We start from the raw sequence: 27,908 nt of genomic DNA, 5'->3' as shown, positions 1-27,908 counted from the left end.
CCCTGTTCCTCAGGGACTTACCCCCTCCTGCTGCTGGTGACCGCAGAGCAGGACGGGGCCCCTGGGGCCGCTGGGCCAAGAGTCCGGGCCTCCAGGGGCTCGGGCCAGGCCCTGCCACCTCCTGAGATCCCCAGTTCCAGCCCCGACGCTGGGGTTCTGACAGTTACTAACTGCCCCCATCCCCACCCTGGGCCAGCCCAGGGAAGCAGCTTGTCACCTTTAACCCTCCCAGCATTCCCGTCCCCACCGTCCCGGTGAGGAAACTGGCTCAGAGGCCTCAGGAGGACCGGAGGCTGAGACACACGTCCTGCTGCCCTGAAGACTGTGTGCTTGGCTCTGCCCACGGGCCGGTGGCTACTGCCTCGGGTCAAGGGGCCTGGACACAGGTCCTGAGCCTGTGGCCCATCTGCACGGGAGGCCTGGGGGCCCAGCAGCTCCGAGCTGCTGTCTCCTCCCATTGCAGAGTGTGTGCGTGTTGGGGGGAGCGTGACACTCCCTGGCGGCTCGCTGGAGGGCCGGCTGAGATGACAGGTGTCCTGGGGCCTGGATTTGAAGAGCGGGGGAAGGACAGTGGGGAAGGGCCAGGCCCCCGCAGGTCATGGCGTCTCCAGGTGAGCACCAGGGCTGGGAGCCGTGGTCGGAGGCTGTCAGGGCCGGGCTGGCGGGGGTGTGAAGTCGGGCCGGGTGGGTGGACGGAGCCCACCTCCCAGGCCCGCTGCCCCTCCCACTGGCACCCCCTCCCTGATTGGCCGCACGCTAACAGACGTGTCTGCTCAAGGTAGGGGCATCTCCCTGGCACCCAGAGGAATCTCTGAGGGCCTTCTGGGGAGAGTGCCTTACAGCGTGGTTGCAGCGGAGGCAGGGTCCTGGGGACCCAGGGGCGGTGCCGCCTTTCCTGCCTCGGGTTCTGAGTGCCCGGAGCCAGGCCCCCGGCGCCCCTGCCACGTGCCCCTGCCCACTGCGGGCTCTTTCCACTGATGAATATTTTCATTCCTACGATCTTTGAGCTGCTCCCGCTCAGAGGCCTTTTCTGTGTGTGTTGCGGGGGATGAGGGGGTCATGCCTGACACGCTGTCCTCCCTGTTCCGTCAGCCCGCAAGGCAGCCCCCAGGCTGGTTAGATGTCCACGGGCTGTTGCAGGGACAGATATACTTGGAATTCTTTTTTTTTTTAAATATTTATTTAGCTGCGCTGAGTCTTAGTCACAGCACGTGGGATCCTGGTCTGTTGCAAAAACCCATCTAGATCCTGGCTTGTCCCTTCCCTCTTAGGAGTGGACTCTTAGAGCCGAAGGCTGAGAGGCTCCTTCCTGGGCTTGACTCCCCTGCGTCGTCCACTGAGTAAAGCCCATCTCTCAACTTTTAGGGTGTGCATAAGTTTAGGTGACAGCTTCAAGCGTAGTGAGTTGAGTAGTTCAGTTCAGTTCAGTTGCTCAGTTGTGTCCGACTCTTTGCGACCCCATGGACTGCAGCACGCCAGGCCTCCCTGTCCATCACCAACTCCCGAAGTTTACCCAAACACATGTCCATCAAGCTGGTGATGCCATCCAACCATCTCATCCTCTGTCATCCCCTTCTCCTCCTGCCTTCAGTCTTTCCCAGCATCAAGGTCTTTTCCAATGAGTCAGCTCTTTGCATCAGGTGACCAAAGTATTGGAGTTTCAGCTTCATCATCGGTCCTTCCAATGAACACCCAGGACTGATCTCCTTTAGGATGGACTGGTTGGATCTCCTTGCAGTCCAAGGGACTCTCAAGAGGCTTCTCCAACACCACAGTTCAGAGGCATCAATTCTTCGGCACTCAGCTTTCTTTATGGTTCAACTCTCATATCCATACATGGGGTTGAGTAGGGTCTCCCCAAAGACGTGCTCCCCACCCCCCGAACGTCAGATGGGACCTTACGTAGGAATGGGGTCTTGGCAGGCGTAATTAGTTAAGGCTCTGGAGGTGAGATGGCCCTGGATTTAGGGTGCGTCCTTATGGAAGAAGAGAGGCTCATGGAGACATAAAGCAGAGGGTCACGTGAGGATGAACAAAGACCAGGGTGACGTGGCCACAAGCCAGGGCCTCCTGGGGCCGCCCAGGGCTGGAGGAGGCAGGAAGGTCACTCCCCGGAGCCTCCGGAAGGAGCACACTCCTGTGACACTTGGATCTCAGGCTTCTGGCGTCCAAGCTGGGAGAGGTGACGGTCTGTTGAATGAACATCTTTGCTTCCAGCCCCTCACTCGTGGTCACTTGCTACCGCAGGCCCAGGACACTCACAGGCCATGTCAATCACCTCGTGGGGAAAGGGGTTGCTCTAAATGCCTTCCCTGGGGCTTCCCATGAGTTTGAGTAAACTCCGGGAGTTGGTGAAGGCCAGGGAGGCCTGGCGTGCTGCAGTCCATGGGGTCGAAAAGAGTCGGACAGGACTGAGGACTGAGCTGAGCTGAACTGGGCTTTCCTGGTGGTCCAGTGGTTAAGATGTCGCCTTCCAGGGCTGGGGGTGTGGCTCAAGCCCTCGTCAGAGAGCTGAGATCCCCCACACGCTGCCTGGCCGAGAAAGCACAACCTGAAACAAGCAATATTGCAACAAATTCAATATAAAACTTTGAAAATGTTGTGGTTGTTTGATTTGCTTTTTTTTTAATGAAATTCCCTCAGTTGTGTCCGACTCTTTGTGACCCCATGGACAGTCCATGGAATTCTCCAGGCCAGAATACTGGAGTGGGTAGCTTTTCCCTTCTCCAGGGGATCTTTCTGACCCAGGGATTGAACCCAGGTCTCCTGTGTTGCAGGGAGATTCTTTACCCTTTGAGCCACAAGGGAAGCCCAAGCATACTGGAGTGGGCAGCCTATCCCTTCTCCAGCAGATCTTCCCAACCCAGGGATCGAACCGGCCTCTCCCCTGTTGGTTTTGTTGTTCAGGTGCTAGGTGGTGTTTGACTCTCTGGCCCCATGGACTGCAGCACGCCAGGCTCCTCTGCCCTCCACTAACTCCTGGAGCTTGCTCAGACGCATGTCCATTGAGTCGGTGATGCCATCCAACCATCTCATCTTCTGTTGCCCCCTTCTCCTGCTGCCCTCAATCTTTCCCAGCATCAGGGTCTTTCCCAATGAGTTGGCTCTTCACATTAGGTGGCCAAAGGCTTGGAGCTTCAGCTTTAGCATCAGTCCTTCCAATGAATATGCAAGACTGATTTCCTTTAGGATGGACTGGTTGAATCTCCTTGCAGTCCAAGGGACTCTCAAGAGTCATCTTCAGCACCACAGTTTGAAAGCATCGATTCTTTGGCGCTCAGACTTCTATATGGTCCAGGTCTCACATCCATACGTGACCACTGGAAAAACCGTAGCTTTGACTAGACGGACGTTTGTTGGCAACGTAATGTCTCTGCTTTTTAATATGCTGTCTAGGTTTGTTATAAAGTGGGCCACATCAAAAAATCTTTACAAAACAGGTTCAAGCCTCCCCACCAGCTGCTCCCCAGGGTCCCTGGCTGTGGGTGTTCTCAGTGAGCCCTTCATGGAGCAGCAGACAGGCTCAGAGATGCTGGGAAGAGGATGCTGAGTCCCAGCCCACGTGTGTTTGGCCTCAGGCGGTGCGCTCAGCCCGTTTTGCCCATGGATTTCAGAGGGGCTCAGGGGTGGATGGTGTGGGTGGATGGTGAGGTCTCCAGCCTCTGCTGTCTCCCTGCATTCACAGGGTCCCTCCCGGTGCCTCCACTGGCTGGTCCCTTGCCCCCCACCCCCACCCCAGGACCTGGTTGGGCAAGGTGTTGTCCCTTCTCTGTGCTGGAGATGGCACCGGTCCTGGAGCTAAGCAACCAAGACACAGACCTGAACCATGGCCCCTGCCATGGGCTGGGCTGCACGGGCCTGCCTGGGAGGAGGGCCTCTGGGGCCTGGATTGCCCTGTCCTCCTGGTCTTTTTGTGATGGCCGCAGGGCTGGCCCAGATCTCCAGGAACCCCGTCTCAGCAGATCTGGGGGCTTCCCAAGCTCCTCTGGGTGCAGCTGGTCTGGGTCCTGGCAGCGTCTGCATCTTGGGTCGAGATCCAAAGCCCTCCACACCCATGCAATCCCAAATAACGGCAGCGCTAACCCGTTAAATAAGTGTGAGCATGTCTAATGGAGTTTGGTTTTGCCCTAAATGTTTACTCCCCTAGAAACTCCTGTTACTCACATTTTGCCCATCGGTTCTGAGGGGTCCAGGCAGGTGCCTGCTCTGCCTCCCAGGAGCGGAGGCCTTGTCTTCCCCGAGCTGACTGCCCGCCTGCCGCCCCTCCCAGGCCCGTGGGCTCCCCTGAGGTGGATGGAACGAGCTGCCGGCTCCCTTCCCTGCCTGCAGATGGGCTCCTGGTGCCCTTCCCCCTGGGGGCTGCGTCCACCCTCTTCTCTCTGCTTCTTTCTTCTCCTCCCCACCGCTCATTTTTTATTGTTATGAGAGTTTTCAAACATTCATCATTTCAAACAAAAAGGGAAAGAAAAGAGACCTACGCCGGCCCACGCGGCCGCCACCGGGACTCGGCAATGGCCCACCTGCCTTGTCGGGGGACGGGCCCCTCCAGCACCCCCTTCTCTGTTGACCCCCTTCTCTGGGGTCAATGTTTCCCACCGGCCCTTTCTTCCCAGTCTGCCCCTCCCCGCTCGGACATCTGAAGCCAGTCCCTGTGCCCGAGGCCCCCCAGCTGCGTACTTGCCTGTCCAGACCTCGGTGGACAGACGGACAGACGGCCTGCAGCCTCCTGCGCCTGAGCCCCTTCCCTCTCCTCCTTCCTCTCCCTCCACTTCCTCCTCTTCCTCTCTGGCCTAGTAACCTTTGGAAAGAGAATGGCAGACACCCTGACGCTTCCCCTTCAAACCTTGGCCCGCCCCTCCTGGAAGCAAGGCCAGGCTCCAGGGCGAGCCCGAGGCCGTCCCGGCGCCCGAGAACCCAGCCACCTCCGTGCTCCATCAACCTTCGGGTCCGTGTGTCATTTCCGCCGTTGTGCCGAGAGGCACCTTATGGTTTCGGGGTTGGGGTTGTGGACCGTGATTTCATGTCTCCCGTGTGGCTCCGCCTCTGGTCTGTTTCACTGGAGGACATGCCCCACCCCTTCATGTTTTCCCAGGACACTGACTCACAGACGCTTTGGAGGGCAAGCCGGCTGCCCTGCAGGCCGTCCCAGTCTCGAGACCCTCGGGTGCCGTTCTCCCTCGTTCCCGTCGCCTGTGCCTCAGCTGCAAAGGCTGGATGAGGGGCGAGTGGACGTGTTGATAAGACCACTTGCTGTCTGACTGGCACCGCATCCCGAGCCCTTTTAAAGCCGGCGGGTCCCTTCCGGGGACCCTCACCAGGCCCCTCTGCTGTGCCAGGAGCATCAGGACCTGGCTTGTGCCTCCCTGCTGTGGGGAGGGCCCGGGGGCTGTCCTGTCTCAGCCCAGCTGCCCCAGGGCCCAGGCCAGGGACCCCAGCCCCCAGGGCCCCCGGCGCTGCTCCGTGCCGGGCTCCCAAGCCTCCCCTGATTCTCCTCAGCCGTCCAGCTGCTTCCGGCCCACTGGACCTTCCGCAGAGAGAGGCTGGACCAGGTGTGGGGGCGGTGGGCTCGGGCTCCTGTTCTGTCTTCCGTTTCACGCGGCCCCGTGGGCTCTCTCTGCTGGAAGGCAGGCAACAGAGTGACGGTGAGAGTCAGGAGCCATCGCCACTCCACGGCCTCTCCCCTGCCCTCTCCTCCAGGGAGCCAGCCTGGGTTCAGACGTGCTGCAGGAGGATGCAGGGTTGGGGCCTCTCGCCCTTGCTCTCGCCGCCAAGCTGCAGAGAGGCCCAGCCTGACACGCACTGGAGCGCTGGCAGCCCTGAGCCCTGTGCGGGTCCAGCCAGGAGATGCAGCCAGAGCCACCCAGATGCTTCCACTCAGCGCTTGGCACAGACGCCCCAGCAGGGAGCAGCGGCCCGCGCGTCAACTCAGGAAAAAGCCGCTGCCCTCTGGGCGTTTGCAGTCAGGCCTTCTGGGGCTGCTCCTCCGACGGTACCGCGGGGAGGGAGTGCAGGCAGGTGGCAGCCCTCCGACCCCCAGGATGCCAGCTCTGGCTGTTCCCTCTGGGGCTGTGTATACGTTGTACACAGAGCCGCCGGCAGAGCCAAGGGGACGAAAGTTCTGTGTGTGGCCCACGGAGATGGAGGCTCCACGGCCTGGGCAGCTCTGGGGTGTTGGCCACCAGTGAGGGGCCCTGGAGACCAGGAGCTGGGCGTCGGTGGTGCCGTGGAAAGAGGCGCTTGGTTGCCAAAACCCAGAAAGAGCTGGAAGACCTGACCGACGCTAACCCAGAGCCCGCAGCCATCTGCCATCAGCAGTGTGTTCTCAGGACTCTGGAGTTTGAAAGAGCCCAGACTTCATCCTTCCAGCTCAGGTACTAATGGAAGTCTCACCTCATTCCACGAGCATCCCAGACAGCTCTCAGGAAATACGCAGAGTGAAGTATCACAGCGTGGACACAGGAGGACACCCCCGGGGGCCAAGGTCGGGAACCAGAGGAGGTGACGGGTTGCACAACACCGAGAGCCTTCTAAACGCCCTTGGAGTTTCCTCTTCAAAGTGGTGACTATGCTGAATTTTATGTTCTGTGTATTTTCCCACAATTAAAAAAAAAAAAATCTTACAACAAAACAAAAATCGGGGCCAGGGAGGATTGCAACTGGAATGGGGAGGAGCAGAGGAGGGCTTTCCGTCGCAAGGCCGTCCCAGCTGAAGGGGCAGAGCGGGGTTTGCCCTCGGCTCTTCCGTCGGCAACCGAAGTGCAAAGAAAACACACTCAGGTCATCGGGAAAACAGAGGGCGAGCCCCTGCGCTTTTCGGCCTGCGTGGGAGACACACGGCTGGTAATGACGGCAGGAAAATGCTCCAGTCCTGGCGGGCCCCGCAGCGGCAGGAGGCCCCTATACAGCCGCCTCTCGTCGTGGGGACGGCCACGTGAGTTCCACGGCAGGGGAGTCTTGTGGACTCTCCAAGAAACCTGGCCCGGCCTCCCGCGGGGGAACAGGGAGCTTTCAGATCATCTAAGGCCCACAAGAACCGGCACCATGAGGGCGACAAGGAAAGAGATGCTGAGAATCTGCGGGCCAAACAGGAAACCCGAGTGGAAGGAAGGCTGGGCTCCTGACCCAGCGGTTCACGCCCTGAAAGCAACAGGCCGGGGTTTCCCTGGAGGTCCAGGGGCTGAGACGCGGCCCTCACAGCGCAGGGGACGCGGGCTCAGCCCCCGGTCAGGGACGATCCGGCGTGCCGCGTACCGCGGCCAAGCTAAGATAAAAGTGACAGGCCTGGAAGAGGGCCGGGTGCCCAGGGAAGGGGAGACCAAGGGCTGCCGACGTTCCAGGACCTTCTGGGAGGCGGAGGCTCAGGGCCGAGGCAGGGAGGTCTGTGTGAGTAGGGGGCTCTGCTCTGCACTGGGGCAGTGGGGGCTCGGAGGTGCAGTGACTTGTCGAGGGGGCGGCGCCTTTGCTCCCGCACATCCCTCGGGAAGTCTCGGTGGACATGGCTGGTAGACGCCAGCCCGAGACCTGGCTCTTTACCCCACAGGACATTTGAATCCCCTCCCCACTTCAGAAGACTCAGAAGCTCTGGAGACACTGTAAGAAGCATCCCTCCGAAGGCATGAAGGAACGCAGGAGAGATGAAGGAAAAGTGGACCACGTCCTCGAGTGGGGTCGGGGGGGCACTGCTGGCCTGGCTGAGCCTGATCCAGGGTCCCGGGGGATCCTGGAGGGGGAGTGATGAGGCCTCTATCCCCCCCCCCACCTCGCCGCCCAGGTCTCCCTAGGGGCTGCCTGGGTGTCCCCACAGGGCAGGGGGCGTGGTGGCATGTCCCCAGAGAGCCTGGGGAGGCTGCAGTGATATTTGGGACCCGGTCTCAGAAATTACGCAGGCCAGCCCTGCTTCTGGGCGGGAAGGGATCACCATCCTGGAGGCAGAAGGAGGGCTGGAGAACACGGACGATCCAGAGCTCACGGCTCAGAGTTGGGCAGCAGGGTGACTGGAAGCAAGCTGCCCCAGACTCAGGCTGGGACCTGGGGGCTCAGGGCCAAGAGAGGGTCCTGAGGGATCAGACAGACAGGAAGGACCCATTCCTCATCAGAGACATTCGTGCTGACGGCAGGCTCTCAAAGGACAGCAGCGGGAAGCCAAGAGGAGCAGAAAATATCACACTGTGCCCCATGAGCGACTCCCGTCCACCCACCGAGTGCCCGTCAAATGCCATTTAAAAGTGGATGAAGGCAATGTCAGACACGCAAGATGCGAGCTGGAGCAACCCCACAGGCCCTCAGGCAAAGAGCTCATCAGGACTGTGATGCAGGTGGAGAGGGCGGTCCAGAGGGAGAAGGAGGTGCCGGAAGGAAGGGTGTGCCAGGCCTTGTTTAGAGACTCCCACATGTTTACCAAACACAGAGCGAGGCCGTGCTGGGAGGTCGGGGTGCGGGGCGCCCGGGCGCAGCCCTGGTCGCCTGCAGGCCGAGGGCCTCCGCTGTCTCTGGGGCCCTCCTGCAGGCCTGCAGAGGCACACGCACGCATTCAGTCAGACTGGTGCTGCTGCTGGAAGAAATGGGAGGAGAAGAGACCCAGCCAACACCAGCCTCATCCACTGCGACCGCAGAAAGCAACTCTCCCGGGAAGGATTCGAGAGCAGAGCTCAAACGCCGGCCAAGGACAGCGAGAAAGCTAGGACAGGGTTATAGGGGTGCAAGGGCCATAGATTTCTCTTCTGGTTCCAGAGAAAGGTAGAAACATCAATGTTCCGCTTAGGTGGGCCCGTCAACCCTGAAAGCGTTAGCCATCCGATTGTGTCTGACTCTGTGACCCCGCAGACCGTAGCCTGCCAGACTCCTCTGTCCATGGGATTCTCCAGGCAAGACTACCCGAGTGGGTTGCCATTCCCTTCTCCAGGGGATCTTTCTGACCGAGGGTTCAAACCCAGGTCTCCTGCATTGTAGGTAGGTTCTTAAACATCTGAGCCATCCTTAAAAACAAATAAAATGGAGACAGCAGCAGAGGGGAAAATTGGAATTGAAAAGCTCTGTCCATGGAAAGACAGGACGGGGCCTCTGAGATCTTGGATGGGTCAGAGGGAAGAGGAGCACAGAGTGATTCCAGACAGACCTGTGAGCCACGTGAAGTCGCTCACTCGCGTCCGACTCTCTGCAACCCCACGGACTGTAGCCCACCCGGCTCCTCTGTCCACGGGATTCTCCAGGCAAGGGTACCCGAGTGGGGTGCCATTTCCTTCTCCAGCGGACGGTCCTGACCCAGGGGTTGAACCCGGGTCCCACATTGTAGGCAGACGCTTTTACCGTTTGAGTCACCGTACCCATGAACTTACCAGTCAAAAGACATTGATGGATTGGAAAAATATAATAAAGCCAGGCTGTGCTGTCTACGTGAGAAATCCCTCCTAAGGGACGAGAACTAGCAGGGCCACGGAGGGCCTGGCTCTTTGGCGAGTGACGTCGGGGATCATCCTACCAGCAGGGGTCATGTAGAGGTCGAGGGGCAGCGGGCCGAGAGGTGGGGGAGAGCCCGGCCTTGCGCCTGCCCGCCGCCCCTTTCCGCCGTCCGGGAGAACAAGTCCTACAATCACGCCTGGAATGAAGCGGCGGCTCCTGGAGCACCGCCCGTCCTCCGTGCTGGGACGTGAGTTTTCTACCAGAGGGAGCGTGGGACTGGATCCGTCCGATGGGCAGAGGGTGGGATGTGTCTGATTTTTTTTTTTTTTTAAAGAAAACAACTTTATTGAGATGTAATTCGCATACCAAACATCCCCCATTTTGGTGCACGAATCAGCGGCGTTAATTCCCTTGTGACGTCGCACGGGCGTCTCCACTCAGTTGTCATCACCTCAACAGAGACCCTGCTAAGGCCCCCATCGCCCCCGGGCCCTGGACACCTCCCCCCTGGCCCCCCACCGTGGGTCTGCCTGTCTCCACATCGCACGCGCGGTGTCCGCGCTCCTGTCTGGCTTCTTTCTTCAGCATCACGTGTCCCTGTGGTTGCATGAATCGGCGCTTCACGTCTTCTCACGGCTGAGTCCGTTCCACGGTAGGGCTGGGCCGTGTCTTATTGGCCCTTGGTCTGCTGGTGGACACACGGGTCTAAGCTTCAGCTACTGTGGAGGTGCTGCTGTGAGCCTCTGGGTCCCCGCTTCCGGTTCCTTGGGGTGTGTACCCAGGGGTGGAACCCTTGGGTCACCTGGAAACCCTCCAAGGAGCATGAAGATTTCCGTGGCGGCTGCACCCTTTTACATCAGTTGGTGTCTCGCGCACCCCTCTGCACCCACGGTCTCTCTCCCCTCTACTGTCTGCCTGGAGGACGGTCCTGGGGGACCCCTCTGATTTCCCGGTGGGCTCAGCTACTGGGTGATGGGGGAGGAGAGGAGGGCGGAGAGGCTGAGGGACACCCCCCGCCCATGAGGCCATCTCGGCGGACCACGTCTCCTCTCAAGCCGGCTTCTCCACGTGGGGTCTGGAAAATGCTTCCCTTCCTCCCTAGGGGCTTGGACGGCAGCCCCCAGGCACCGTGCTGTCCGTAGCATGCCCGCTGCAGTCGCCGCTTTGAATCCGAGCTCTGCTGTTCCCTCGCCACTGCTTTGGGAATAAACCCTCATTGAATTACGTCTCCATCCTCCCAGTGGACAACCCGCCTTCCAACCCCGGCCTCTAGCCCTGCTTCTGGAGAAACCAGACTGCACAGAAACCCCACGAACGTCGGGATCTGTGGCATCTGGGTCGTATTCTCTGAGCCCGCGCTGTCCCGCGTGGCTTATCCTGCAGGCCCCCAGGCCAGGCAGGTGGTGGTCTTGCGTCCAGTGGTCCAGGCCCATGTGTCTGTCCAGTGGCGGCCAAGCTGCACGGGCCGGGGTCAGCCGCCCCCCCACCCTTGCGGCCCCATCACAGAGAGGGCCACTGGACGGTGCTGCTCTGTACTTGGTGAGGTGTGTGAAATATTTCGCACCTAAAACTGTAAATCTTTTCACGTAAAAATAAGCCATGTTTGGGGCCTAAGGGAGCAGGTGACGGGGGGTGGGGGGGTGCAGAGCCTGCTGGTATGGCTTGTGCTCTGGGGCAGCTGCCCGGGGAGGCTGGGCCTCGGCCTCGAAGCCTGGAACAGGGCTCCGCGAGCCGGGCAGGTCTGGCTACATGGGTGGGCCACCCTAGGGTGGGGGTGCTGCTTCAGCGCCCTGATTTTTGGAGCAGGGACCCCTTCTGAGGTCCAAAGCCAGGACCTGTGGGCCAGACCACACCTGCGCTGTTGGGGAAGTGGCGCAGATGTCTGTGCAGCGATCACCCCTGCGGGGCTTCCCCGGGCAGGGAGAGCAGGCGCTGTGACCTGGGGAACAGACCCAGGCCCTCAAGGTCCTCCCCAGAGCGTCTGGTTCAAGGCCACGCCTGCCCACCCGCTGGGCCCTGGGGCTCCGACTCCTCGGCTCCTCATCTGGGAGACGAGGTCCCCTGGCCTTCCAGGACTTCCTCCTTCTCCTAGGTCTGGCCTCCTCTCTTTCTCATTTTCTTAGTTTAACCAGCACTTCTGAAGAACTTGCCACCTGCCTTGACTGTTTTCAAACATCCTGCAAATTTTAGCTGAGCATGTGGCAGCTCCATCAGACAGGCGCCTTTACGGATTCTGTCTTATGAACAAGGAAACGGTGGCCGTCAGAGCGCGCGCCTGAACCAACCTGAACGCCGTCAAGGTGGCTGAGTCTGGCTCAGGGTCCCCCGGCCTTCTGACCGGGCTGCAGGCACCGTCTTCTTGTGACACTTCAAACTGCCCGGGAGTGAGAGATGGGGGGCCCTGGGCCACTGTAGCCGGTCCCCTCGTGCTGGGGCTGGATGGAGGAGCTTCTGGCCAGCGAAGGACCTGGCAGCTGCAACCTGCTGGCCGGGAGGCTGCGGGCTCGGCCTCTCGGCTCCGGTGGGGCTGGCCCGGGCAGCTCCTCCATGTCTGGGGTCCCAGCAGCCCAGCGCATGAGCTCATCCCGCCCGCGCCCTGGCCTCTCACCAAACATGGCCCCTGTGTCCTGTCTTGTGTGAGCGATTTCAGGGGAGCCTCTAGGAAGCAGAGCTCCCCGAACACTTGGAGCTGGGCTGGGCTCGTGTCCACCCAGCCAGGCGCCCTTGCTGCACGCTCTGAGTCTGCTTTCCCGGGCCTCCTGGCTGCAGTGGTCCCCTCCCTGGAATGGATGTTTGGGGATGTTTGGGGACTGCTCAAAGAACATTCTAGAGGAGTGACGTGACATCCACCCATCAGAGGGGCCTTGCAGGGTCTCAACACTCCCCCCCTTGAGCTGCTTGCAAGTTCAAGTTTCTTGGGGTGATTCTCCCTCAACCAAGCACTTGGGGGCCTTCCTCCTGCCCCCCTCGCTTCCCCTAGGAGCTGGAGCCTTGGACCCAGACTGAAGATGAGGAAGCACACGACGTGGGAATACGTGCAAGCAAGGGAGCCAGAGACCAGGGGGCCAGCTCTGTGCTGGGTCCTCCTTCCCTGCGTCTCCCAAGACCCGTCATGTGGAAAGTAAAGCTCCATCTTCCAGGAAATTAATGAAAACCGCATTTACAAGCAGCTGTTCTCGGGTGTGATCTCTGTTAAGGGGCCGGTGGGTCCAGGAGTGAACTGTGGAGGCCTTGTCCATCCTGCGTTTGTAAAGGGACCTGGGGAAAGCAGCGCTGGGTGGGGCTGTGGGGCGGGCGGGGGGCTCCTCTCTCAGGGCAGCTGCAGGCACGCGGTGACTGGATTTAGTCTCACGGGGAGACACCCAAGAAGCCGGTCTTCTTTTAATGCATTTGGGGCACCAAGTGCTGGTAGAGGAGTGGGGTTTACTCTGGGGCTCAGTGCGCACCCCTCATGCATCAGCAGCCACCGGGGTACCCGGCAGCTGTTACTCTAATTAGCAACCCAAGCATGTGTTTGTTCCCTGAAGGGGTGGCTGAAATTTCTAAGATTCCATATTCTGGCCGCTTCGCAGCAGCCCAAGCTGTGTGCTGAGCATCTTATAAGCATCACGCGATTCTCTGCTTGCAACCAGCTGTGAAGAGGGCTCCCTCTCACGTCCCGTTTACAGAGGCGAAAGCAAGGACCAGAGAGGGGAGGCGACCTCCCCAGGGTCGCTCAGCTGGGAAGCGGCTCCCCACGTCTGCCGTGGGGACACCTGCGCTCCACCCAGTGGAGGGGTCTTAGGGAGGTGTGTCCCAACCCTGGGTCAGGTGGGGCTGAAACATCAACTCAGATGCCGACCCCCTGCTTCCTTACCCTGGTGGTGCCACCTGCCAGCCGCAGTGCAGGGAAGGGGTGATTCCCTGGGTTTATCCCGGGCCAGACGAAGGCGGGGTGTTTTGCCAAAAGCTTGCCCTCTGGTTTCTCACCTCACTTACCGTTTCAACTCCCAGACTGCCGTGTTGGATCGAGGGGCAAAAGGTCTTTTCCATGTTGTGTTAGAGTCATCTGCATGGGGGCCTCACAGATGATGGGAATAAAATGTTTACCGTTTGGAGCAAAAAGCCCTGGGAGCAAAGGGGTGCGGTGAGCAGGGGAGGGCTCAGCCGCAAACAGCTGCTGCCCAGCTGCGGCCGTGGGGGCGGGCACTGGGCCTTGAGGCTGGCCATGGCCGCTCTGTCCCTCCGGCCGTTTGGGGCTCCCCGGGGCACACCTGGGGTGTGTCTGCCCACCCCTCCAGGCCCAGGCCTTCTTCCCGGAGCCGTGAGCCTCGGGCCTTCAAAGCATGTCCATGTCCGCCCGAGCCCCTCCACCGTGCCCACTCTCCGCCCACCCCCCTGCCCCCAGCCCATCAGCTCCCCTCCCCAGCTTCCTCACTGACCAGATGTGGGGTTGGTGAGGCCAACCAACCGTGACCAGCCTCACTCCCCTGTCCCCGTGGGCCCTGCAACCCCGTGGAGACGCCCAGAGAGGCCCTGGGGGACCAGGGGAGAGTCCAGCTGAAAGGACCTGTGAGCACTCTCATCCAGGCCGCCCCTCACTCAGGGAAACCGAGGGCCAGGAGGGAAAGGGGTTGCCCAGACTGCTGGCTCCTGGCGTGCAGGGCTGTGTCCAGCCCCCTCCCCAGCCCAAGCTGCGTGTCCCCACCCCTCCACCGCTGCCCTCCTTGGCTCTGGTTTTCGGAGGAACGCCAGTTACAGTATGCAAGGTGACATGCGCTTCCACTGCAGTCGTATCGGACCCTCGTGACCCCGTGGACCGTGACCCTGTGGCCCATGGCCTGACCCTTGTGACTCCGTGGACCTGACCCCGTGGACCGTGGTCTGACTCCCGTGACCCCGTGGACTGTGGCCCGACTCTCATGATCCCCGTGGACTGTGGCCCAATTCGTGTGATCCCGTGGACCATGACCCCGTGGCCCATGGCCTGACCCTCGTGACCCCGTGGACCATGACCCCGTGGCCCGTGGCCCCCCAGAAGTGAGGCTGAGGCTGGAGAATTACTCCCTTACTAATGGAGTGCACACTCTAACCTGCTCTCGGTTCCCAGCTGGGCAGTCCACCCCCCACTCCCTGCTGTCCCCTCTCCCAGGACAGGGGACTCAAGTGTGATGGGAAGGCTGACCTGTTGTCTGGATGGTGAGCCCTGAGCTCCTTGCCATCAGGCCAGGCTGCTCTTTCTAGGGCCCCTAAAGCAGCCCCCGGCGCCCCTACCCTCGTGAGGACCCAGGGAGGGTCTGGCTGTGCCTTCAGGGAGACAGGTCTTAGAACCCTCCTGGGTGAGAGGACCCAGAACGTGGCCAGGGGAAGCCTGTGTGGATGGTCCCCTGGCCCTGCCCCTGAGTGACCTCCACACTGGCCTGTGGTGACCCAGGGACCCAGCCCTCATGTGCAAGACAAGGGCCCTGTTGAATCTCAGGTTCAACCAGGAAGAGTCCTCCCAGGAGTGGGGAGGGCTCTGGAGCCAGAAGCCAGCAGAGGGGTCCTCGAAGCTTCCATGGCTGGTCTTAGATGACTTCCTGGAGTCGGCCGAGTGCGGACACGTTGCCCCGCAGCCTCGCTGGGGAGCAGCATGCCGTGCAGGAGAGGGGGCTGCTTGGCCAGCCTGGCTGGGCGCCAGCAGGCTAGAGGGGCCGCAGCTCTGCCTGGGGTGGGCAGGGCCCCTCGTCCAGCATCTGCAGAGCCCGAGGCACCCCAGGCTCCCTCCCAGGACGGTGGCACCTCCCCACGCTCTGCAGGATGGGGCAGTCCGCTCAGGACACAGCAGAGTCACCACGACGTCCTGCTTTGCAGTCTGGTCCACCCTGCAATTTGCTGTTAGTCAGATGCTTAGGTAAGCGGGATCAGCCTCAAACGTTTTGCAAGAGTGATACAGATTGTTTCGAGGAATGAACCGTTAGCCAGATGCCAGCCCCGCTCCCCCACCCCATGCCCACCGTGATAAGAACGGCACTGGCTGCCAAGGAGTGGTTTACACCACGTGCCAGGCTCACCTGCTGGGTGACCTTGGTCAGCAACCCAGCCTCTCTGTGTCTGCTTCTCGTCCGCATTGCGGGGATGGTGAGGGTGCCCATGTCCCAGGGAATCATCTAGAGCAGCACCCACAGCTAGCCTCTCGGCGCTGGGGCGACAGCTCCGTAGCCTGCGGTGTTCTTGGCTTTATAAGCAGTGGGGCCGTGAACACTCTCCTGTATGTATCTTGGCCTCCTTCCTTAAAAGTAAGTGAATTCGTGCTGTGGAGTTGCCAACAGAGAGGCCGAAGGTGCATTTTAAGTGTGGATCGGGAGGAGCAGAGTGTCCTGCCAACACGAACACGACTCAGCATCGCCCCGTGGCCTCAGGCCTGCTTCTTTTCCAAACCCTCGCCAATACCAGGTATTGAAAACCTTCACATTCTGCCAGTGTAATAGCTCAAAAAAATTTGAGTCGGATTTCACATCTTTTCATATAATTGCAGACTTCTTGATTTGTGTAAGCTCTTGGTTTATGAGCTATTTCAAATCCTGAAAGATGATGCTGTGAAAGTGCTGCACTCAATATGCCAGCAAATTTGGAAAACTCAGCAGAGGCCACAGGACTGGAAAAGGTCAGTTTTCATTCCAATCCCAAAGAAAGGCAATGCCAAAGAATGCTCAAACTACCGCACAATTGCACTCATCTCACACGCGAGTAAAGTCATGCTCAAAATTCTCCAAGCCAGGCTTCAGCAGTACATGAACCAGATGTACTGGAAGCTTCAACAGAGCTTCCTCATGTTCAAGCTGGATTTAGAAAAGGCAGAGGAACCAGAGATCAAATTGCCAACCTTAGTTGGATCATAGAAAAAGCAAGATAGTTCCAGAAAAACATCTACTTCTGCTTTATTGACTATGCCAAAGCCTTTGACTGTGTGGATCACAATAAACTGTGGAAAATTCTTAAAAAGACAGGAATAACAGACCACCTGACCTGCCTCCTGAGAAATCTGTATACAGGTCAGGAAGCAACAATTAGAACTGGACATGGAACAACAGACTGGTTCCAAATAGGAAAAGGAGGACGTCAAGACTACATACTGTCACCCTGCTTATTTAACTTCTATGCAGAGTACATCATGAGAAACACTGGGCTGGAAGAAGCACAGTCTAGAATCAAGATTGCCGGGAGAAATATCAATGACCTCAGATATGCAGATGACACCACCCTTATGGCAGAAAGTGAAGAGGAGCTGAGGAGCCTCTTGATGAGAGTGAAAGAGGAGAGTGAAAAAGGTGGCTTAAAGCTCAACATTCAGAAAACAAAGATCATGGCATCTAGTCCCATCATTTCATGGCAAATAGATAGGGAAACAATGGCAACAGTGAGAGACTTTATTTTCTTGGGCTCCAAAACCACTGCAGATGGTGACTGCAGCCATGAAATTAAAAGATGCTTGCTCCTTGGAAAAAAAGCTATAACAAACTTAGACAACATATTAAAAAGCAGAGAAATTACTTTGTGGACAAAGGTCCATCTAGTCAAAGCTATGGTTTTTCCAGGAGTCATGTATGGATGTCAGAGTCAGACTATAAAGAAAGCTGAGTGCTGAAGAATTGATGCTTTTGAACTGTGGTGTTGGAGAAGACTCTTGAGAGTCCCTTGGACTGCAAGGAGATCCAACCAGTCCATCCTAAAGGAGATCAGTCCAGAATATTCATTGGAAGGACTGATGCTGAAGATGAAACTCCAATACATCTGCCACCTGATGGGAATAACCGACTCATTGGAAAAGACCCTGATGCTGGGAAAGATTGAAGGAGGGAGGAGAAGGGGGAAACAGAGGATGAAATGACTGGATGGCGTCATTGACTCAACGGACATGAGTTTGAGTAAGCTCCGGGAGTTGGTGATGGACAGGAAGGCCTGGCGTGCTGCGGTCCGTAGGGTCACAGAGTTGGATGGGGCTGAGAGAATGAACGGAACTGAACTGACTGTGTAAGCTCTTGGTTTATGAAGGGATTGAACCTTGGTCTATCCTGTAGCCAGTTTTTGGTTTTTTTGCTGGGTTATCTGTGAATTTGGGTATGTACGTGAGACAGTTACGTCCGTATGTGTGTACGTCTACATACACACGGGTACACACGCCTTCCTCTGTGCGCGACAGTGTCCATGCGACACACAGGCATGTATGTGCATGGGTGTACACGCGTCTGCTCTGCAGAAGCTTCACATTTTATGTATGCAAATCAATCCATATTTTGGGGGCAGTATGGTCCAGAATGGTCTTTTCCACGCCAGGACTGTATTACAAATCCATATGTGGCTTGTTTCCTGACTTTTTACCATTTCATTTTTCATGTTTAAAACTCTGTCCTTGTGGAATTTGTTTTGGTGGAAGGGGAGAGTAGGAATTCAGGTCTTCCTTAAGCTTCTTCCCTCCAAATGACTAGTCATTTGCTCGACCATAATTTACAGGGCATCCCATCTCCTCCCTCCAATTTATCGTCTTCTGTGATCCCACGTGTCTTCCTGGGCTATTTCTGGATTTGCTCACTTCCTCTGGTGGCCTGAGGCCTCCAGCTCCCAGCTGTTTCAAACGTGCAGGCTTTAAAGTTGGGGAGGGCTGCTTCGGCGACTTAAGTGTCAAAGCAGAAAGTTCTGGTCTGTCCTCATGGAGTCATTGTCTTATTTAAACTAACAAAAAGAAGTTTCTTAAATTCCTTGCAGTACCCCCATGGTATTGTAATGAGGATTAGGTTCCCATGAATAGATAATTTCAGGAGGAGATGACATCCTTATATTCAGTATGTCTCCCATGCACGAAGAGGTCTCTCTCCTTTTTCATCTGATTTTATAGAACTTAGGTTTAATGCTTTCTTCCTATGGATCCCACACATTTTTGGTTTCATAGGCTTAGTTAGTTTGGAAAGTTTTAGTATTTTGTAAGCTGGCATTGTTTTTTTTATTTGTTAATTTTTTTTAAAGATTTCTCGATTTGGAGCACGTTTGAAGCCTTTATTGAAGAATTTGTTACAAGACTGCGTCTGTTTTACGCTCCTTTTGCTTTTTGGGCTGCGAGGCGCATGTAATCTTAGCTCCCTGAGCAGAGAGCGAATCTGGGTCCCCTGCACCGAGAGGTGGGATCTTGCCCACTGGGCCCCAGGGCGTCCCCTCCTTTGCTTGCTCCGAGGGCTTTGTCTCTTCATAGGAAGGCGGCTGATTCTGTCCACTGACTTAGTGACCTGGTGGCTCAGATGGTGATGAATCCGCCTGCAGTTCGGGAGACCGGGGTTTGATCCCTGAGTCAGGAAGAGCCCCTGGAGGAGGGCACCGCAACCCAGTCCAGTCTTCTTGCCTGGAGAACCCCATGGACAGAGGAGCCTGGCGGGCTGCAGTCCATGGGGTCACAAGAGTCAGACACGACGAGCGAGTAACACCGTCCCATTTCACTGCCCCTGGGCAGGGTGGACGCCAAGGCTGAGCAGCTCTTGGGCACTCTCTCTGCAGAGGAGGGGGCTTGGGTGGGGCGTCCACGCTCCAGAGGAAGGGAGGGCATTTGAAACTGGAGGACAGCTCATCTTTTGAATCCTAGACCAGTTCTCTGCCTCCTATCATCAAAAAATGTAGGATGTAGGGGCAGGGAAAGGAAAGGATTACCCACGCTGGACCATCTGCTGGGAGGCGCTTGCTTGTAATTAGCACAGCCTTTAATAGCTGGGATTCCTTCTCCAGCTCGCTGGAGGCAGCCTGCAAATGCCAGCGGCCTGAGTCACACTCGGGCGCCATCGGTGGAGGATGGGCGGGAGAGCCAGAGGGGTCATTGTTCCCCCAGGGGGCCGCCTCAGGCTGGTCCTCCCTCCCAGAGCTCCTCCCCGCCACCCCGGGGGAGGCTTCCCCTTCAAGCAACAAGCTAACTTTCTTTTCTTCTAAATAAAGGCCTCAATAAGGTTACACAGCAAAGGAAACAGGAGTGTCCCCAGCCACACAGATGGATCTTCCTTAAGGAGGCCTTAGAGGCTCTGGGGTTGGGTGAGGGGACATAGGTAGGAGGGGCTCCGAGCTCCTAGTGAGAAGGTTGGCTCCATAGCGGCCACCGCCTGGGTGTCACACCTGGCACCACCCCGTGATCATTCATTAAGGCACACTTTGGCAATTTCTGCATTTTTCCGTCACGCTCATCCCATTAAAAAGAGAGTTCCAGAGAAGTTCCAGGGGGCATTTTACTAAAATCCATTGTTCTGAGCAGTGAAGTCTAAACCGGGGAACATCTGGATTTCCAGGTCGCAGGAAATTACAGGCCACGTTTGGAATACCAACGACACGGCAGCCACGTCCATCAGAGACGGGGCAGAGAGCGGAGGCTTCTCTCCCGCGGAGGCCCGAGAGCGGGCTGATTCGTTTCCTCGAAAAGTCCCTAAGGACTTTTTTTCTTAGCATCTGAAACTCATCTTTCCCTCCTCAATTTGAACTTTGTGTGGCAAGGAAGCGAGCGTGTGCGCCTCCCAGAGCGTGAGGGCTCCCTGAAGACACGGAGCCGCGTCTGTGGCCTCAGCCAGCGGGAAGCCAGACCCTCGTGCTTCAGAGAGTTGAGATTCATTCTGATGAACCAGTGCCTGGGTGGTTTGGCCCAATTACAGGCTCCAGACCCTCGACTGGCACAGTCCACAGCCCCTTGTGGCTCCGGAAGCTTCTCAGGTGGGGAGCCCCCGTGCTTTGACCTGTGGGGACCCTCCTCCAGGTGGTGGATCTGAAGCCGGGCAGTCTCTGCACCTTCTCAGGTTGCAGGCCGAATGGTGGAACCCCACCCGTCATATTCCCCAAGGCCCGGGAAGAGGTTTGGTTGACTGGGAAAAGTGCAACGTGAGCTCCTTCTGGTGGGTTCTGCATTCTTTCCTAGTGAAGTATTGTGCATGGAAAACCAGAATATACGGTCAGCATTCCTCCTATAAACAGAGCGATTGTACGTTGTGGAGGAATTACTTAGTGATGACTGGGGGGAGGTTGCCATGGTTACCCTTCCCCCACCCACGGGGTCCTGGCGGCTGCCTACGTGGAAGCCGGCACTGCGGTACCCAGCTGGCACTTGGCCACCGAGGCTGTCTTGCTTCTCCGTTTCTGCCAGGACCTCGCGAGAGCGGGCAGTCGTTCTGGGCCAGCACGTTTCTGAGTTTCCTTGGCGTCTATCACAGGAAGTCCTAAGGAAGCCCAGAAGGTGAAACGGACTAAAGTGGGATGCTCTCGTTGACGCCCAGCGGGAGCGGCCCCCCTCACCCCTCTGGGGCAGCCTCTTCCACCCCAGTGGACCCCCTGGGGCTCCTGAAAACACCATTTGAAAACTACTGGTGTCTCCAGTGTCTGCCCAGAGGTCCTGCTTCTCAGCCCCGTCTACGCTGCACTTGAGAAAGTCTGTGGTCTGTCTGTATAGACGCAGGCAGGCCTGAGATCTTTCCAGCTTGAGGCTGCCTGGTGGGGACATAGAATGGTTTCCTCGCTGTTTTCCAGTAGAATCTCAGATGTTTTCCTAGAGGAATCTAAGCCTGGCTCCCGCCCGTGGGCTGCAAATCCCGGTCAAGACTTGCATGTGCTCTCACGGCAGAAGCAGGGCCTCTTCCACGCCTGCGTGCAGCATTCCTTCCAGCAGCCCCTAGAAGCGCAGCCAGTGGACACTCAGTCCCCACGGCTTTCTCGTACAGCTAATCAAAAGCACACTTGCCGGGGGACGAGGCTCCTGGTACTGTCCTGCCCCCTGCCCGCTGGAGGGAGCCTCTGGGGCCCATCAGGGACACTGCCTCTCAAGCCCCCAGCCCCCTTCCCCTCCTCCCCCACCCCATGCAGGGTGCAGCCCCGGCCCCTCCCTCTACACCTGGTCTGGCATTGCAGGGCTGGGGAGATGGATTCTCTGGAGGCCCTGAAAATGCAAAGTGGTCTGGGGGGCGGTCCTCCGGGCACCAAGGCCTGAAAGAGTGAGGGCCCCCGGCCTAGGTGGAGGGAGAGCCGGGCTGGCCAGCCATGAGGCCAGGGCCGCGGCACACCCCGTGGGGAGGCTGGAGCTGATGGCGGTCGGGGAAAGGGGCCGGGACTCTGCCCGGCCCGACGAGTCGCTGGAGGCGCTGGCCCGTGGAGAGGAGAGCTTGCACGGCGGGCTCCTCCGGTCCAGGGCAGGCGCCTGAGAGACAGAGCCTCCAGTGGGCCGAGCGCCCCGGCGTCTCTCCTGCTGTGGTGTCCTGGTCCAGTCACTAGGCACCTCCCGGCACCCCCAGCCTGGGGAAACAGCTCCTCCTGGGGCTGCGGTCGAGCCCTTTCCGGGGAACCCTTCGCAGAACAGGCAGGGGGTGAGCACAGCTTGCCTCCCCGCTGTCCCAAAGGGAAGCCAGGGTGGGGTCTGCAGGAAGCAGGGTCCCCGGCCCCAAGGGCTCATGTGTGAGCTGGCCCCCGCTCCCTCCCTGCCCCCGCCATGCAGCCGTGCACACCCGCCCCCAGCAAGGCCGTGTCACCAGGAGGCTGTGGCGGGGGTGGCTGGCAGGGCCTCACAGCCTCTGGTAGAAGCGCTTTTCTCCGGGAGCCTGGAGGTACGTGGACAGACGGGCAGGACAGACCGCCTCTCACTTAATTGCCAGCAGTGCTGCTGAGCAGGCCCAGCCCTGCTCCCTTCTCCGGGCTCTTAGACCCCTCCCTGCCTTGGCCCCCTTGGGGGCGGGCCGTGGATTTAGGGTGGGCGCCATGTCCTGCAGGGGCCCCAGCCTCACGCTCACAGGGCGTCGTCTCCGAGCTGGTCTCAGCTGCCCCTCCAGAGGCCCGTCCACAGCCCCGTCAGGCCGCACTCCTGGGGTGCAGCGTCCCAGCTGGGGTGGCCGGCGCCGACTGGCTGTGTCTCTCCTCAGCTCTGGGTCAGAGACATCACGAAGGGAGCGTGGAGTCCGGCCAGGTGGGAATATTGATGCCACGGAGGGCGCTCGGCCTCCTTAATCTCTAGAAGCTGACTGCAGGCCTGCGGGTGCCAGAGGTATAAGGGACGCGGGTTCAGTCCCGGGCCGGGAGATCCCCCGGAGGAGGCAATGGTGAGCCACTCCAATATTCTTGCCTGGAGAATCCTGTAGGCAGAGGGGCCTGACGGCTCCAGTCCCTGCGATCCCAAAGAGTAGGACACAGCAACCGAGACCAATGAGAAACTGAGGTGAGGCTTTATGGGGGCGCCTGCTGCACAGGGGGGAGTGAGACCCATACTGGCTCCGCTGCCCACCTGCCCTCGACAGGTCAGAGGGGCTGCCCTGCTCCAGCCCTGGAGCTGCTGTTAAATACTTCCTGGCATGCAACTGGAGTGCCCGCGGCCACGCTTCCCCACAGGCAGTGTGTGCTCGCGTGCGTGCCTCTGTGTATCACAGGCCAGATGGCACTTCCCTCACCCTCACTGCCAACCCGAAGGCACAGGCATCGTCTCCACTTCCCTGATGGGCAAGTCGGTGCAGAGGCATTGGACAGCTTCCCAGATCCACACACTGGGCCCAGGCGTGCCTGACCCCAGACCCCAGTGTCTCCTGTGTGGGGCGTCCTGGGTGGCACTGGTGGGACAGAATCCACCTAATGAGGGGGACACAGGAGACGCAGGCTCGATCCTGGGTCGAGAAGATCCCCGGGAGGAGGAAATGGCACCCCACTCCAGCATTCAAGCCTGGGAAATCCCGTGGACAGAGGAGCCCGGCGGGCTGCAGTCCAGGGGGTCGCAGGAGAGTCGCACATGCGAGTGTGAGCGTGAGCCCCCTGGGAAGCGTTGGCTGTGTTTCCCTTCTGGCTGAGACTCGGTCTGTTGCTGGTGCGCGGACCGCTTCTGCCCACAGAGCTCAGCAGCGCGCTTCTTCCCTCAGATCCTCCTGGTCTGAACAATGACTTCGGCCGCTCGGAGGGTGAGTGGCGGGGCAAAGCGGAGCGTCAGAGCATCTCAGGTTCTTGCTGGCGTGCCCTGAATCTGTGGAATCCCCGTGTGTCCCAGGCCAGCCTCACTGGGAGGCAGCCCTGGGGCTGCCCGAGCGTTTGGTCTGGCGGTTCCGCCGGCCCAGCGGGGGCTGTGTGCCAGCCTGGGGCGGGGGCAGGGGTGTCTGTAGCTGGGGCGGTGGGGGGGGGGCGGTAGCCGGGGGTTGGGGTAGGGATACCATATGGGGGACAGGACGCTGGCCCCCTGGGGGAGTTGAGTGTCCCGGCCTACCTTTTGCCCCCAGAGTATTGGGTGTGGTTTATGGAAAAACCAGAGAAAGAAAGCCAGACTCCCAGCCTCGCATGGGGCTGAAAGCAAGTGAAATTTGTGGTACGAAAGTAAAGGTTTCCTGAGGCTTCTTTCCCCTTCTTTTAGGGTTGCTTTACACGATTGTTTTTGGTTTGGAACTGCATCCCAGGGGGTGGAGGTGGGTGGGCATCAGCCTTGGCAGCCTGGGGGCCTCTGAAGGCTGTCCCTGGCCGTGGGGGCCTCCCTGAGCCACTGGCGCTAAGGGGTCTGCTCCAGCTCTCCCTGGGGGAGCCCTGGGGCCTCCCTGAGCTGACCGAGAGGCTCTCGGCACTCTGACTGAGTCGCCTCTGTCTCTTGCTGCCTCTGGGACCTTTCAGTCACTTCAGTCCTCAGTCGTGTCTGACTCTCTGCGACCCCGTGGGCCGCAGCACTCTAGGCCTCTCTGTCCATCACCAGCTCCTGCAGTTTACTCTAACCCGTGTCCATTGAGTCGGTGATGCCGTCCAACCATCTCATCCTCTGTCATCCCCTTCTCCTCCTGCCTTCAATCTTTCCCAGCATCAGGGTCTATTCAAATGAGTCAGGTCTTCGCATCAGGTGGCCAAAGGATTGGAGTTTCAGCTTCAGTATCAGTAGAGTGTTCATTTAAAGTGTCTGGGTCAAGTTCAGACTCTTTCCCCACCATTAGAAAAAGAAGAATTTCTGTCTAATGGCAACGCTGACTTTCTCTGACCCTCGTCTCTGGTTGGTTCGGGACCCTGCTTCAGGGCAGGTCCTGGCAGCCTGAGATGGCCACCTCACTGCTTCCCGGTTTCTGATTCCTGACGGCCTCCCGGGTCAGCCCGGCTCAGGAGCCCACCGTCGGCATCGCGTGTTCAGCAAGCGTCAGCCAGCGGCTCCGGGTCCGCCTGGCTCAGGCGCGGCCCACCATTGGCATCAGGCATTCAGCAAGCGTCAGCAGGCGGCTCCCGGTCGCTCGGCTCAAGAGTGGCCCACCGGGCAGTAGGGGGCATTGCTCAGCCCTGGGAGCCGGGCGGACCCGTGAGCAGACCCGAGGGAGACGCAGCTGTTGCCCGTGGGAGACCCTCGCTCCAGGCCCTGGGGAGCCTTCTGCGCCCTTCCCCCACCAGCTAGGGTTCCCCTGAGACAGGGGACGTGGGGGAACGCCTCAGGACCTGCGCTCATGTATCCCCACCCAAGCTGGCTGTCTCCTCTGCGGCAGTGCGGGCCCTGGCCTGATCGCTCCAGCCCTGGGACCCTGAGGCCCAGCCTCTTCTGTGCTCATCCAACCCTCCTCCCAGGACCAGGGGCATCTTTGTGTCCAGAGCAGCTTGACTGGTGAGGGGGAAAGTCTGGGGGTGGGGACAACCCCCTGGTGATGGGCCGGGTGCCATACCCGGGAGCATCCTCGACCTCCGTGGTGGCCGCCACTGCCCATCAGGTTCTGCTCGGCTCGGGGTACCCCACCTTCCTGCTCCTGCCCCCCCAGAACCTGCCCTCCGCCTCCTTTCCTCCCGGCTGTCTTTGACCACCGTGGCTTGGGGTCCCCTCCAGTGCCGACTCTGAGGGCCCAGGCAGGGCCTCGCTCCTCTGCCTTTTGCTGCCTTCCATCTCTCTGTAGGGCAGCTTTTTCCACTGAGCACCCCGACCAGTTACCAGAGGCAGCCTCAGGCCATTCGGAGGATCCAGAGGTGCCCTGGGAGAGCCGTGGGGGACAGCCGCGTCTGTTGTGGGACTGAGAAACAAGGGGGCCCAGATTGCTGGGCACTCGGGACAGACGGGGGCCTGTCATTCGCTGTCCTGGGGCAGACAGCTCTACCCTCCTGCTGCCTCTGCGACGGCAACGCACGGTGACTCTGCTTCCCAGCTGGTGGATCCGAGGCTGCAGACGCTGCGCCCCCAGGCACACAGCCAGGGGCCCCACCCGCTGTCAGCTTTGGTGCCAAGGTGGCCTTGAGGCTCTGTCGACCCGGAAGATGAAAAAGCAGGGTCACCGAGCTCTCTGGTTCTGGCTCCCCACCAAGTGGAGACCGTGGAGGTCCCGGGAGCTGCCCTGTAGAAGCCCCCACGGCCAGAGGGTGCCCTGGCCCAGTGAGGGAGGGAGACTCGGCAGGGAGGGAGGGGGACAGCCAGGCTCCCGCCCCGCTTGGTTGCATCAGCCTCCCCGGCCACGCCCGAGGCTGCCAAGTGGTGGTCACCATGTAGGGAGTGATGCTGGGCGGCCCCGAGGTCCTGAGACCTGGAACCGCCTGGCCTGACGGGCCTGCTCGCCTGCAGCCCCTGCGCTGTAGGCTCGGAGGGGACACGGCCACCACGGTTTAGTTGTTTAGATCTGGAACGTTCTTCTTCCCACAAGTTGTCTGCCATGCATAAGAGGTTTGTCTTATTCATCTCGTCATACCCAAGGACTTGGCACAGGCTGGGACGCAGAAAAGCCATCTGCGCAACTGATTTATGTCCCCTCTCATGAGAAATTGGGGTCACTGTGATAACAAGCTGGTGTCAGAGCTGACGGAGGCCCTGCCCAAGCCTTCCCTGGGGAGCGCACCTCCTCGTGGCAATGGGCCAGGAGGTCTGTGCAACCTTCTCTGACCAGTCCCCCAGCCGCCGCACCGCTGGTGGCTGGTCTGGGGGCCCCTGGCCCCCTGCCTCCACTCGAGCCACTTTGAAAGCCCCTCCCTGACGACTCAGCCCTAGCACAGAAGAACTGTAAATCAGCCTTCCTTCTGGGATGATTAAAAAAATCACTCTATTAGCAATTGACTCACAGTCTAAAAATGTGCTTCATGGCATATCTGTGGCCACCGCGCATGGTTTGGTGGGACGAGCCCCGAGCTGTGCTCCGCGGCCCTTCTGCAGGGAACGGCCGTTTCCCAGCGAGCGCCTGCCTGCCTGCCTGCCCACCGCCGCGCTCTGCGGGCCCTCCCCGCCGGGGCCTCTAACCCTAACCCTCCCCACCCCCAGCCCTGGGGTTTGGCCCGAGACCCTGGTGAAGGGAGACGGGGAGGAAGCCATCTGGGGAGGAATCAGTGCTCAGACGAGAGAGGAAATTGCCCTGAGATGATTGAAACAGCAAACAGAGGGGAAGCCTGGACGGCTGAGTGGAGTGAAAGGGGGCGAGGGGAGGGGCTGCTGGCGGGGCCTGGATGGGTGTCTCTCGGGCAGCCGGCTGGGCAGGCAGGGGCAGGAGAGGCGGAGGGGCTTTCAGGAGCTGAGGGGAGGGAGGTCAAGGAGAATGCCCTCAGGGTGTCCTCCCCGGGAACCTGCTGGCCGTGACGGAAGACGTCCGCGTGGCCACGAAGGGCCCACCAGCTGGCCCACCAGCTGCCGGCCTTCCACACAGCTCCCCGCGGGGTCTGCGGGGCCCCGCCCTTACTGTCCTGTAAGCAGGCAAGAAAACAGAGGTTTGACCCACCCGCTCCGGGTTCCTGTAGCCAGGCTTCCCAGACTGCGCCGTCCAGAGAGGCAGGGCTGCGTGTTTTGGGGCCTTGCCTCAGGCTCCTGGTGAACGTCCTGAGGGAGAAACTCAGGGCTCAAGCAGCAGCCACGGTCAGGTCCGGGGTCTGCCGAGGCTGCTGAGCAAACACAGGGCCCTCGTCCAAGTCAGCCTGCGTGGCTTCCTTGCAGGAAACCGGAAGTGACTGGGCAGGGGCTAGAGGGACCCAATGCCACCACCAAGCCTGATGGCTTCCGCCAGCGGGGACAGTGGCCAGACTGACTGAAGTCAGCGGCCCGGCCGTCGGTGGCTTCCTGGGCCCCAGAAGAGTCTGGAGGCTGGACGGCAGTGGGGTTCAGGACACGGGTCCCCGGGCGCCTCCTCTGGCTCCTGGGGCTTCGCTGCGGCTCACAAGCACCGACGGGCAGACGACACAGCGGGGCTCCGCCCGAGGACACCCCCGGGGGCCTCCCCTGCCGTGGCTCTCGCCCCCAGACCTTCTGAAAGCAACACAGACGCTTCTAGAAGGCCCACTGCGGGCCAGGCACAGGGCCGGCCCGGCAGACCAGCAAGCGTGGGCCGGGCCCCCTCCGGGTTAGGTCTGCAGACGGGAGGCAAGAACCGAGGTTTCCCTCTGCACTTTCTTCCTGTTCTGGGTTCCCTGCTTCCTGGGGGCTGGGGCAGAGGGTGGGGGCAGGCCGAGGCAGGGCCTCCCATCCCAACCTTGCTCGCAGATCTCCCATGAGGCCCCTGGGCGCTGGGCTGTGATGATGCAGGGGGGTGCTCCCAGCCCCCGGGACTCGATGGACTCACCGAGGGGTCGCGGCAGTGTTGGCGTCTCCCCTCCCCCTCTGGGCT

The 27,908-nt window shown here is 59.6% G+C and overlaps 1 long non-coding RNA gene across 1 annotated transcript; it reads right to left on the bottom strand.

Moving 5' to 3' along the window:
* Positions 1–19,598: 19,598 nt before the first annotated feature.
* Positions 19,599–27,195, bottom strand: LOC138435330 (uncharacterized). The gene is made up of 4 exons (XR_011255040.1): positions 27,030–27,195; positions 22,149–22,384; positions 20,447–20,591; positions 19,599–20,339 (listed from the first exon to the last, which is right to left on the bottom strand). It is a non-coding gene; the product is annotated as an uncharacterized lncRNA (long non-coding RNA).
* Positions 27,196–27,908: the final 713 nt, after the last annotated feature.

This window comes from Ovis canadensis, chromosome 3 (assembly GCF_042477335.2).
Source record: "Ovis canadensis isolate MfBH-ARS-UI-01 breed Bighorn chromosome 3, ARS-UI_OviCan_v2, whole genome shotgun sequence".
NCBI classification, from domain to species: domain Eukaryota; kingdom Metazoa; phylum Chordata; class Mammalia; order Artiodactyla; family Bovidae; genus Ovis; species Ovis canadensis.
Note: the sequence above shows the minus strand (reverse complement) of the source record. Positions and strands in the feature narration are given on the sequence as shown.